The sequence below is a fragment of the Ammospiza caudacuta genome, chromosome 13, assembly GCF_027887145.1.
Source record: "Ammospiza caudacuta isolate bAmmCau1 chromosome 13, bAmmCau1.pri, whole genome shotgun sequence".
NCBI lineage: Eukaryota > Metazoa > Chordata > Aves > Passeriformes > Passerellidae > Ammospiza > Ammospiza caudacuta.
The window spans coordinates 1,733,654-1,745,738 of NC_080605.1; the positions used below are offsets into that span (position 1 = coordinate 1,733,654).

Consider the following 12,085-nt stretch of genomic DNA (forward strand, 5'->3'; position numbering starts at 1 on the left):
GGCCATTGCCTGATTTGCTTGGGCTTATTGCTTCACTCAGGATGACTCTGTGCTGTAACACAGTGGGTTCATGTGTATGTTTGAAATGAAAGGGTAAAAATAATAATGCACTGCTCCATACACAGTGAACTACTTGTGCAGCCAGGAAACAGCACAGGAGGAGAGAGGAGATGTGAAAATTGGAGGATGGTGGGGCTGGAAACTGCTGCCCAGGGCTCAGCCATGGAATCACTGAGCCTGGGAGCTGCACAAAGCTCAGAGGCAGCACAGGGAGCAGAGGGTGCTGTCCAACACCCAGAAAATCACCTTTCACAGCAACACCCAGAAAATCACCTTTCACAGAAACACAGGCTGCCATGTGCCCTACAGAGCCATGGGGAAAGTGCAGCCTGAGGAGCAGGTTTGCAAATTTAACAGTGACTCTGGAGAAATAACGTGTTAGAAACAGAGCAATGGCTCTGGGTCCAGGGAGAGGGATCCATCCCTGAGCTCTCTGGGATAAGGTCCTGCCCCCAATGCCTCAATACCTCTGCCTGGGGCAGCTGATGGCTCCTCTCCATCAGGAAAAGGCAGGGACAGGGAGGCTCCTCTGCATCACTTTTAACTGTACATAATTTGTATAAGAGCTCAGTGTGGCAGAACTGACAATTCTCTTGTTAGATTCTTTAGAATTTAGGCCAACAGAACATTCTTGGCTTTTAATTTCTGTTCTTTTGGGTTAGATGAGCTCAACAAGCTGCAGCAGATTAAACTGATGGAGACTTGAAGGACCCTGCACTGAGACCTGGATGTAACTCCACAGCTGCTCAGAGGCAGAGCACACAGCTGGGCAAAGGGCAATGTGTGAGCAGAGGAAACACAGGCAACAGCACTGGGGAGCACAGGGAACCTGGATAACCCTAATCCAAGAGAGCAGCAGCCCCTGCTTGGGAGAGTGCTTTTGACAACTGTTAAAAAGTCATTACCATTCTATTCTTTGCTGGAAAGTTTTCCCACTTAAACAATTAATTATCTCTGTATTTGTTAAATATAAAACAAATCAAATTACTACAAACCAACAAGGAGAAAAGTGGTCTGTCGCAGACATCTTTTCATAAAAATCCTTTCTTAGGATTTTTCCTGCTGAAGCTGAGAAGTTTCAGCAACAAATGTAAACAATGCTTATCTGCTGCTGTGGAATGCAACAGGAGGATCTGTGATTGGTCTCCTGTGGATGTTTGGATTTACTGACCACTCATGGCAGAGCTGGGTCTCACTCTCTCTGAGACACAGACCTTTGTTATTCATTCTTTTCTATTTTTAACTTAGCTAGCCTTCTCAGAACTTTTCTCTCTATTCCCTTTAGTATAGTTATAATGTTATATATATATCATAAAATAATAAATCAAGCCTTCTGATCATAGAGTCAACATTTTCATCTCTCTCTCATCCTCAAAACCCTTGTGACCACGGTCACAGTGGGCATTCCATTTGTTGGACACACAGTTTTGGGGTCATTGTGCTAAGGCTGGGAGCAGCAGAGGGGTGATAACCAGTGGGTCACAGGGGCTTTACTGGCAGAGAGCCCAGCACAGCCTTTGCTGAGCTGTCCTTGGGGTGAGCCCGTTCTGGGATGGGGCTGCTCTCTCCTGGGCCTCACACATGGCAGAGGGGGACAGGAGACACAGCTGGCACCTTTGGGCTCGTGAGCAGGCCAGCAGAGCAGGGAAGGCTGCAGCTGGCTCCCAGCCTTGGGATGAGCAGCTCATTAGTGAGTGCTATGTGTTTGTGTGAGCACATTTTCTGGAATAAATAGGGAATGTCTTCTACCCAGCGTGCTGCAAGTCACACATGCTGCCTGCAGTAAGAAAGTATGGGAGCAGCTCAGGAGGTCAAGGCAGAGCCTTTGGCTTGGTTGGTTATTTTTGCTTCAGTGACACCCTGGTTCACAAAATGCAGCTGATGGCACAGACCCCAGCCAGGGCAGCCAGGAGGCCTCTGACAGTGGCCAGGCTGTGCAGCTTATGTAATCTGCTCTCTCTTTTGGGGGGAGAGATGGGAGAGCTGGAGGCCAAATGGCCAAGTTCTCCTGTAAAAGAAGGGGAAAAGCTGCAAAAGAACAGGGGGTCAGACCCCATGACCATGAATATTCAGGATTTTAGGCTGTTGTTTCTAAAAGAAGACTGTGTTCATAAACAGAACCAGAAAATACCCTTCAGGGTCAGTCCTGCTTTTGATTCCAAATGTTATGTTGGCTCAGACTTCCCCTTTCCTGGCCTCTCCCATTATCCCATTGAATTCATTAGGAGGCTGTGGCTACTGGCCAAAAGAAACGGGTAATGCATCCCAGAGCCCATATTCTTTGAAATATCTTCTGAGACAGGAATTTATGGCATCAATATAATGAAACTCGGATTACAGCATTAAAGTCTGAGTCTGTCTGCTTGCCACACATACCAGAATTATACAGAAAATCTGAGCCACAGAACCCTGAGGAAATTGGGGAAAATATGCACTCCCATCTAGAGGGAGGCTTTAGGACTTGGTTGCACCAAGTCAGAGAACAAGTTAAACCAAGTTTAAGAACTGCCCCAAGCAAGAGAGAAATCACACATGATGCTACACAGGTAGCAGCAGCAGACCTGAAAGCACTGCTATGGAATCACAAACACTTTGGCTTTGGCACACTGAACTTAGCAAATTTAACCTGGTCTACAGCAGTTACTACCTTAGATAAATAAAAATAGGATCAAGTCCTGACTCCATTCTCATTTTGTCCCTCCTCCCCCTGACCAGCCCTGAGAGAGTTACTTTTTTGTTTTAAGGTATCTGTTTAGTATGTTGTATTCTATGCCTTTCTCTTTGATATTATGTTTATTATTATATATTCAGTGATAATCAAATGGGTGCTTTTTATCCCAAAAAAATCCACATTATTCTCCTGCAGTGATTACAAGTATTGCTTTTATAGACCAGAAACTGGAACAGCTTTTTCCTGTAAAAGAACAGGAGAGACTTCACCTAAAACCTTGGAACAAACCTTCATTTATGAGACAAGGGAATCATTTTTATTCCACTACATGAATTCAGTGGGCTGCCACAGGCCAGTCATAATCTGTTATTGTTTCCCTACAACCTTGTACTATTAATTTTTCTTTTTAATGAACTGTCCAGTCTAGTTTAGCTGTGGAAGCTATGATGGAGCTGCAATAGAAATGGTTTATGTCATGCCTTTGTCAAAAAGCTTTCCCCTACAGCAGCAGAATGTAATTGAAAAGCCATTTTAAAATAAAAGTAACTGAGTGCTTGCAAATGCAGGTTGTCAGGAATGGAGAGGGAAAAACCTTTGCATTACATTAGATTTTACCAATCACTACCTGTGTGTCTTTATTAGTGTTTATACAGATGAGGAAAGCCACAGAAACTGCATCTGCTGCATGGTTATATCAGCAAGTGTTCCTGCAAGATACATTCTTAAGAAGTTTTTCTTCAACTGTGACTAACAATGTAATTGGCTGGGTTAAACACCTCAAAAGAATTAAATACACTAAATTGTGATTTATTTTATGGCATGCAGAATATGTCAATTTTTGAGACAGCAAACTAACATCTGAGCAGAATTCAAATAGTTTTTATTGCATATGAAACCTTGAAAGGCTGAGTGCACAGCCATCTTTTCATATGCAATATATATGTGAAGGTCATGCTATTTACTCTTCTCTTGGGTTTATTTTTCTAGCCCTGGCTATGTGTATTTTTTTCTTGGGGACACTATAGTATAAATTTTAAATATGTTATTATTCTCCTCCTCACCATCACTATTAAAACAGAAAGTGAGCAACTATATCTAATCTATATCTATATCTATATCTATATATCTATATCTATATATCTATATCTATATCTATCTATATCTATATCTATATCTATATCTGTATCTGTATCCATATCCATACATATCTATATATACACAGAGATATATGTATATAGGTATACATGTGTGTATATATACACACTGTATATTTATGTATTTATTGTTAAAGCTGACAACAGTTTTATCCACAAATTCCCATTAAAATTGTTTCAGAAAGACTCCAATTTCACTTTTAATTCCCACTTTTCACCTTTGAAGCAGCTGTGTAACTTTTACCAGTTCATTTTATTGGAGCACAATTTCCAAGTATTTGAGGTTATTTGGACCCAGAAATGATGGGAGTTTTGGGGAGTTTTTCAGTCAATGGATCAGTCTTTTAATGGCCTTTCTCCTCTGCTGGCCAATCTCTGCAGCCTGTGCAGTGCAGATTCCTTAGGGAATCTCATCCTGGGGGAATTTTGGAGTTTCCCATTCCTTAGCCCAGCCAGGCTGCTCCAGATCCTGCTCCAGAGCTCCACCCTGCAGCCCAGACATGGCTGGGATTCCCCAGAAAGCTGGAAAATGCAGGGATGAGTCTCTGATGACTCAGTTGTTTCAGGATTCAACCAGGAACAAACTTTTTTGCCATGAAAAGCTGAATTTCAGCTCAGGTACATGTTCATTGTTTCCAAAAACAAATCACTCATTTCAGCATTCTTCTACATTGAAGATTCTTTCAAGGCAACATGGAAATAATTTTCTATTAAAAAGTAGATAGGAAAACCTGAAATGTCCATGTTAGTAAGTACTGAGACCATAAGAGACAGGACAGTGTCAATGTATTTCCCCACTTGATGTCTTTGAAGCCATTGTAATTCCTAACAAAATAAGCATTCTTCTTTGGTATCTGTTTGACCAGAACAGGTCTTATAATTATCCCAATAATGTTTCCAAAGGTTTTTCAGCTCAAGCAAGGTCTTGAAGAGAACCAAAAAGGCAGAAGTAATAAATTCAGACTCCATCTCATTGCACAGACTATGTGAAATGACACTTACTCTTCTTAACAGTTCACTCTCAGGCATTTCTTTAAGAGCCAGCTGGAGATTCTCTGTACTTTGGAGTGTCATCTTACTAAAATCAAAGCTTTTGCCCTCACATGTGAGCCTGTTTCATTCAGATTACTAATATCCATCCTAAAATACATGTAACAAGCTAATCCTGCAGGTACACTGAGTGTCTGTTCTGTGGGCTGACACTGAGAATTCAAAATTCAGGTTTTAAAAACCTACAGAAGTGGATATTTGTAGAGAAGTGAAGATGTGAGACAGGATAAAAGGCACCTGGAGAGGGAACACTCTGCTCTGATTTGCAGGCTGGGTTCAACATGCAGGACAGGGATTCCAAAGGAAAATTAATTTTCTTTCCACGTGCCATCTGTGCAAAAACAAAACTATAGAGGAATTTCATTCCAAGATGTGCTCTGTGCATTGTGAACAGCCTGGTTTTCCCATTATGGTCTTTCTAGATAAGAATGAAATATTACACATGAAAGAGGCAAAGTATGCATTATACAGCACTAATTTATGGATTTAGGAAGTGAACTTCAGTTTCTCATCCCATCTGAGGAACTCATCACAACCTTCCAGGACCTGAGGGGGCTGCAGGGAGAGAGAGGGGCTGGAGAGGGGCTCTGCACCAAGAGCTGCAGTGCCAGGGGCAGGGGCTTCACACTGACAGGGGGAAATTCAGTCAGGTATTGGGAATGAGGAATTGTTCCCTGGCAGGGTGGGCAGGCCCTGGCACAGGGTGCCCAGAGCAGCTGGGGCTGCCTCTGGATCCCTGGCAGTGCCCAAGGCCAGGCTGGACACTGGGGCTGGAGCAGCCTGGGACAGTGGGAGGTGTCCCTGCCATGGCAGGGGTGGCACTGGGTGGGATTTAAGGTCCCAGCCCAACTCTGGGATTCCCTGATTTTATGATTCTATGAGAGTATTGTTCTTTGGGGTCCTGAGGACCCTTTATTCCTGTGGGATGCTTTACAGAGTAGTATAATCATAGGGAAGTCTATCTGTTGTGCTTATCCTCAATCTCTCTTGGAATTCACTATAGAAAATCCATGCAGCACAGGAAGAAAATGTCCAGTCAGGATATTCCCAGTTCCTGTAGCTCCCTGGTCACCTTCTGCAGTGACTGAGCCAAGGCTGTGTCACAGCCCCCAGCAGCTCAGCAGGGCCTTGCTGTCTGCCCCGCTGCTCTTTGTTCCGTGAACAATAGTTAAACATGAATATTTTACCTTCTCAACTCTTGTCATTATCCAGATACTGTAACAGGAAATTTGCATTCCTGAATAGGCACAGCTGGAAGTAATTTAAGAAAGATCCTTCAAAAGAAGGGAAGAGAATTTAGGAAGCATATGGAGTCACAGGTTTACATGATAATCAACAAAAGCAGCTCTTGTTCCTCCTCATTTGCAGGGAGACACTTCACACTCCAAGCAGAGGGAACATCCCACAGTCTCTCTGCAGGAAGCTTTCTTTCACAAATTATTTGCTTTAACTCTGAAATGCAAAGAGGTCCATGAAAAAAAAGACAACACTTTGTCAGATAAAACTTGGGTAGAGACCCAGTTAAAGTTCACTTATCTCACACTCTAGTGAAAGTGATGGGCTGTTTTCCTTTAAGCTTATTCCTCACAGTCCTTTAATTTCTAAAATTTAAGTCTGTTTGGAAGTAGCTCTGAAGTCAAGAACAAGTGGAGTAGAAAGGGGCCTGAACTAAACCATGAACTGAGATATTAGAAAATACCAAAAGAGGCAAAACTGTGGTGAGAAAATTCATGTAACTGTGCATGGAGCAGAGACATGCAGAACTAATTTCAGATATTTTCTCTACGTCTTCTTAATACCCAGGAATGAATTTGAAACCTAGGATGTCCTCAAACCAAACCCTCTTTAGAATATTTCTGTTGAGAAACTGGATTTGAACAAGAGCTGAGCACTGTTTGCAATTGTGGCTTTTGTGTTCAGACAGGACCAGAATCTGCCCTGCTGAGCTCTGCCATTGCTCAGAGTTAATTCAGCCCCGTGCTGCTGGTGTCACCCAGCCTGGCTGCTGCTGTCCCCTCCCCAGATCTGAGGACAGCACACACACACAGCCCATAGAGCTGCTCACAAGGACGTTGAAGTGTTGGTTCATTTGGCTGCCAGAAATAAGATAATTGTCATTTAAGGGATTTTCACTGAAATTAAGTGTCTGTCAAGCAGGACCTGAGTGAATTGAATGTAGAAAGTGTGAATGAGTCAGCAAGACAAAGAACTTTTATATCCTGGCACTGTACTTTTTATCCCACAAGATTCAGGTGGGCTCGTGCCTTTGATTCTGTATAAATGACAGTGATTAGATGTTTATTATCTATTACACCTAATCTGTTTCTGTGTTAAACTTAGAAACAAACAATGGACACTCCTGTAAATGAGCAATTCTCACCTCTGTGGAATTGCAGCAACAGCACAACTGAAAGTCCCAGACGATTTGAACAATTAAAGGCATCAGAGCAGCAGATCCAACTGGTTTTATGTCTAGTTTCCTAAACTCTACACTTCCACACTTTCCACCTGCTCTGAAGCCTAAGGGTCACCATGAAGTTACTTTCCTAACCCAAGTCTGAGCGGTTATACTGAGCTCAACAGATTGCACAAAATATCAGAGAAAGAGTCCAAATGTGGAATTAATCACTCACTAGAATAAGGAAAGTATGAACCTGTTTGACTGATCACTTCCAGCTGCAAACCTAAATATCAGAAAAATTCTTACATTCCTGTTCCTCAGCGTTCCGCTGCTGTGAGTTTTGAAGTGATACTTTGATGTTTAAAACAAGAAATTCAACAGAAGGGATTCAAAACATGTCCCTTATCAAACTGTGCTGTACAGAGGTAGAAGGATGGTCTGTGTCCTACAGCTGACAGCTATCAGGAGCTCTAGTTAAACTCTCTGAGGGATCAGTGCCTGCAGAAATGTTCCCCATACTGTACAAACACTGTGGACACCACAGAAACAAGGTGCCAGCCATGGACCCCTGACATCCCTCAGGAGATGACAGGGCTGGATGCAGGACTCACCTTCACCCACTGGAAACCTGCTGCCAGTTGATGTAGCATATTCCACACATCTGAAATGGCACCTCAGGAGCTGTGACACCTGTCAGCAATCTGCTGCCACTCAGCCACTACTTCAGCTCTGGCTGCAAAGAAGGAAAAGGACATTTGAAATCCAAACTATTGGTGGGACCATAAAAAAGGAAACTGAAGCCTGGCCTATAAACTACCACAGCGGCCTAAAGAGAGTCTAAAGACAAGCAATTAAGTACTATTTATAATTAATAAATAGCTTTTACCTAGAATCACAGAAGTCCAGGTTTGGAAAGGACCTTAAAGATAAGCCAGTGCCACCCCTGCCATGGGCAGGAACACCTCCCACCATCCCAGCCCTGTCCAACCTGGAATATTTAAGACTCACTTTTGCTACAATGTTCCCATAACTAAAATGCTTGAGGCCATATCAAAATTCTTTCACATCTCTTTTGTGTTATCTATGGAAAAAATCTGTTCTGGCAATGTTCTCCAAGACAAGACACACTGCAGTGAAAAAAGGAACAGCTGCAGATGCCATTAACCAGCAAGACGTGCTTTGAACATTTCTAAGTGCTCTAAAGGCATATTAGAAAATTAGTGGGTTTATCATTATGATGGAAAAGGGAGAAGATTATTTTAGGAAGTGGAACTGCCACTACAGTAGTGAAAAAATACATAAGAGAAGACAAAAACCAAAACAAAACAAAACCCACCAAAAAATCACAAACCCAAAAAAACCCCAAACACGTAAGAGGCGCCTGTGCCTGTAAGAAGTTCATCTACAGCTGTTTCAGTAGTTACAATTCTTTCAAAAATAGGGCAGGAAGTTGAGTCAGTCTGGACAAAGGGAGCAAGAACAAAAAAGAAACCTGCTGAATCATTTCTCATGACAAGTCTTGAATTTAAATTGGTACATTAAGGATGGTCACAATTTCCCAGAGCAGTCATCCGCACACCTCATCATTTCACACCTCATCATCCCAGGTGTTTCTGACAATGTCCCCACACAAGTAAAATATAGATAAAATATAATTAATGTGACTGAATGCAAAGGAAATACTCAGTGTGATCTGTTGTTCCCTACTGGTACAGACACTGCATTCCAGAGGTTCATTTGAGACCTTGATAGACACAGCCCTAACTGAATTCCAGCACTACATCAATTCCAGCCAAGGAAACTAGGCTAGATTCCCTAGTACCTCCAAATTTCTAGAACTAATTTCTAGAAAATAATGTTTCTAGAATAAGTAGTTCTAGAAAATTTCTAGAACTAATTATTTAATTATTAAGAAATAGCCTCTGTAATTTGGGCTGATAGATCCAAGTCAGTAATTTTCTGTAGTGTTTAACTGCTGATGATACCTCATCTGTATCAATCCTTCATTTTATACCCACTTTTCACCCCTGTTAAACCAATCGAGTTTTAATTGCAAAAAACCAGTTCAGCAGCACAGGTGGAATTTCAGAGTTCTCAGCACAAGTGTTGAAAAGGAAACAGGATTGACTGGCTATTTTATATCCAGTATTGCACAAACATATTTCACTCTTGCTCCACCAAAGGAATAAATAAATTCATGTGGCTTCTGTGGCCTCTCACGACTGCAAATACATTGAGTCTTTTTTAAAAACTTGGGATACATGTGCCAAAAAAGCACATTCCTAGACAGTGCATTTTGCTAAGGTTAAGCTCTGTGAAGTGATGATTTGTGTGATGACTGAGCCACTAATATAAAAGCACTTGGTTGGTAAAAGTACTCCACACATTCATACTATGAAGTACCTATGGCACTTTGAAATATATTAATTTTGCAAGTATTTTTTTAAATAAAGGACCCTTTTGAACTAATTCACAATACATATGAATGACTAAAACTGAATAAACTCCCTCATTTTGAGAATTTGTTCAATATCTTTACAGGAAACAACATCTTTATGGATGACTTTGCAGCCCAAGACTCCTTTATGCCCGAGACACTTGAATTTGCTTGGATAAGGACTTCTGAAAATATCCTCCCTAATATCCCTACCATCCAATTTTTTTAAGCTCTTTTGTCTTTAAAAGCCTCAGAGATTAGATAACACTGCCAGTCCCCCCCTGACCTGCAGCTCCATTGACTGCACCCACGGGGCCACCAGCAAAGGCACCAATCATGGAACCAGAGTGGGCTGGGCTGCAAGCATCTCAAAGAATAAAAGATAATAAATGGCAAATGATCATTTCACTGCCAATCACAGCCTCTATTCTGCAGTCACACTGCAGTTCAGCAAATATCAGGGGTTTCAAACGGATACTTTTTGTAGCATTAATCATTATTAGAAGTAAATAAAGCTTCATATTAACATCAAGCAAAGAGAAACTCCTCCAGATGTCAATTTTCATTAAAAATATAGTTTGAGACTATTTCCATCCTTGTGACTGTAGACAGAACAGTTTGAGTAATTGATATTTAGGTGTCAGATACCTATTTACTTCCTCTTACCATTTCATTAATCAGATGCCTATTACTTATTGTATAACATTTTTATTTTCCTGTTTCCTCTGCAGCTGAATATGCCTTCAGGAGTTCTGATAACTTGATAACGCTTACAAAAGGGCAAAAAGCCAAGGGCCTCCAACTGCTGTATTTACAGTTTCAAAGTCCAATTACAAGTACAAGAAAACTTTAAAAATAAATCCATTAACCAGCTGCAATGCTCGAAAGAGATTTGTCACAGTGTCTCTTTACAGCACACGGCCTGACAAGGATTGTTGTGGGGAAGGAGCCGCGGCTCAGGGCCGGGGATGCCGAGCACAGGCGGGGCCGCTCTGAGGGCGGCGGGAGCGGGGCAGGAGCAGCCCATTGTCCCCATTGTCCCCATCGTCCCCACTGTCCCGGGGAAATCACCATACAGTGCCCCAAAGAAATCACTGCACAACCAGGGTGGGAGAGCGGCCCATTGTCCCGGGGAAATAACCACACAGTGCGGGTGGGAGCAGGGCCCATTGTCCCGGGGAAATCACCGCACAGTGCCCGTGGGAGAGTGGCCCATTGTCCGGGGAAATCACCGCACAGTGCGGGTGGGAGAGCGGCCCATTGTCCGGGGAAATCACCGCACAGTGCCCGTGGGAGCGGGGCCCATTGTCCCGGGGAAATCACCGCACAGTGCCCGTGGGAGCGGGGCCCATTGTCGGGGAAATCACCGCACAGTGCCGGTGGGAGCAGGGCCCATTGTCCCGGGGAAATCACCGCACAGTGCCCGTGGGAGCGGGGCCCATTGTCCGGGGAAATCACCGCACAGTGCCGGTGGGAGCAGGGCCCATTGTCCCAAGGAAATCACCGCACAGTGCCCGTGGGAGCGGGGCCCATTGTCCCGGGGAAATCACCGCACAGTGCCCGTGGGAGCGGGGCCCATTGTCCCGGGGAAATCACCGCACAGTGCCGGTGGGAGAGCGGCCCATTGTCCCGGGGAAATCACCGCACAGTGCCGGTGGGAGAGCGGCCCATTGTCCCGGGGAAATCACCGCACAGTGCCGGTGGGAGAGCGGCCCATTGTCCCGGGGAAATCACCGCACAGTGCCGGTGGGAGCAGGGCCCATTGTCCCGGGGAAATCACCGCATAAGGCCAGTGGGAGAGCGCCCGGGCAGACCCTGAATCCGGCATTGTCCCAGCCCCACAAAAAGGTTTGGGAGTCTGAAAAGCAGAGGAACGGAATCTCACAGCTTCTTAGAGTCCCTCTGAAAGGGCCATTGTAACATCACCATAAATCCTGGGCTCCCCAGGCACTTGACAACTAAAGCAGTGGACAATAGAATTCTTGTGCTGGACAAAACACTCCTTGTCTGCCAAAGCGCTTATCTGCTTCATTTACAAATGTCTTTCATTGTACCCAAATAATTCCCTATTAGAAAAACGATTAGGAACAGCACTAAATAAATATTCACAGCTTTGTGGGCCATTTGGCAAAGTGAATAAATCAATACAATCGAGGTGCACGCAAAATACGCAAATTTATGCCGAGGAAACCCAAAACAACCCCAAACCTCTGTTAATTTTCATTTTCCCTTTTCCTGATGCACTGCACACACATTTGTCCCTCTAAAAAACACCCAGATACATTACTCTTATCAAAAGAGATGAAAAATAT

At 43.4% G+C, this 12,085-nt stretch overlaps 1 protein-coding gene across 1 annotated transcript in view; it reads right to left on the reverse strand.

Moving 5' to 3' along the window:
* CDH11 (cadherin 11) overlaps positions 1-12,085 on the reverse strand; it is an 82,895-nt gene that overhangs the window by 33,119 nt on the left and 37,691 nt on the right. Inside the window, exon 2 of the mRNA XM_058813799.1 lies at positions 7,948-8,069. The gene's annotated coding sequence lies outside the window, so the exon portion shown is untranslated. The remainder of the gene's footprint in view (positions 1-7,947; positions 8,070-12,085) is intronic.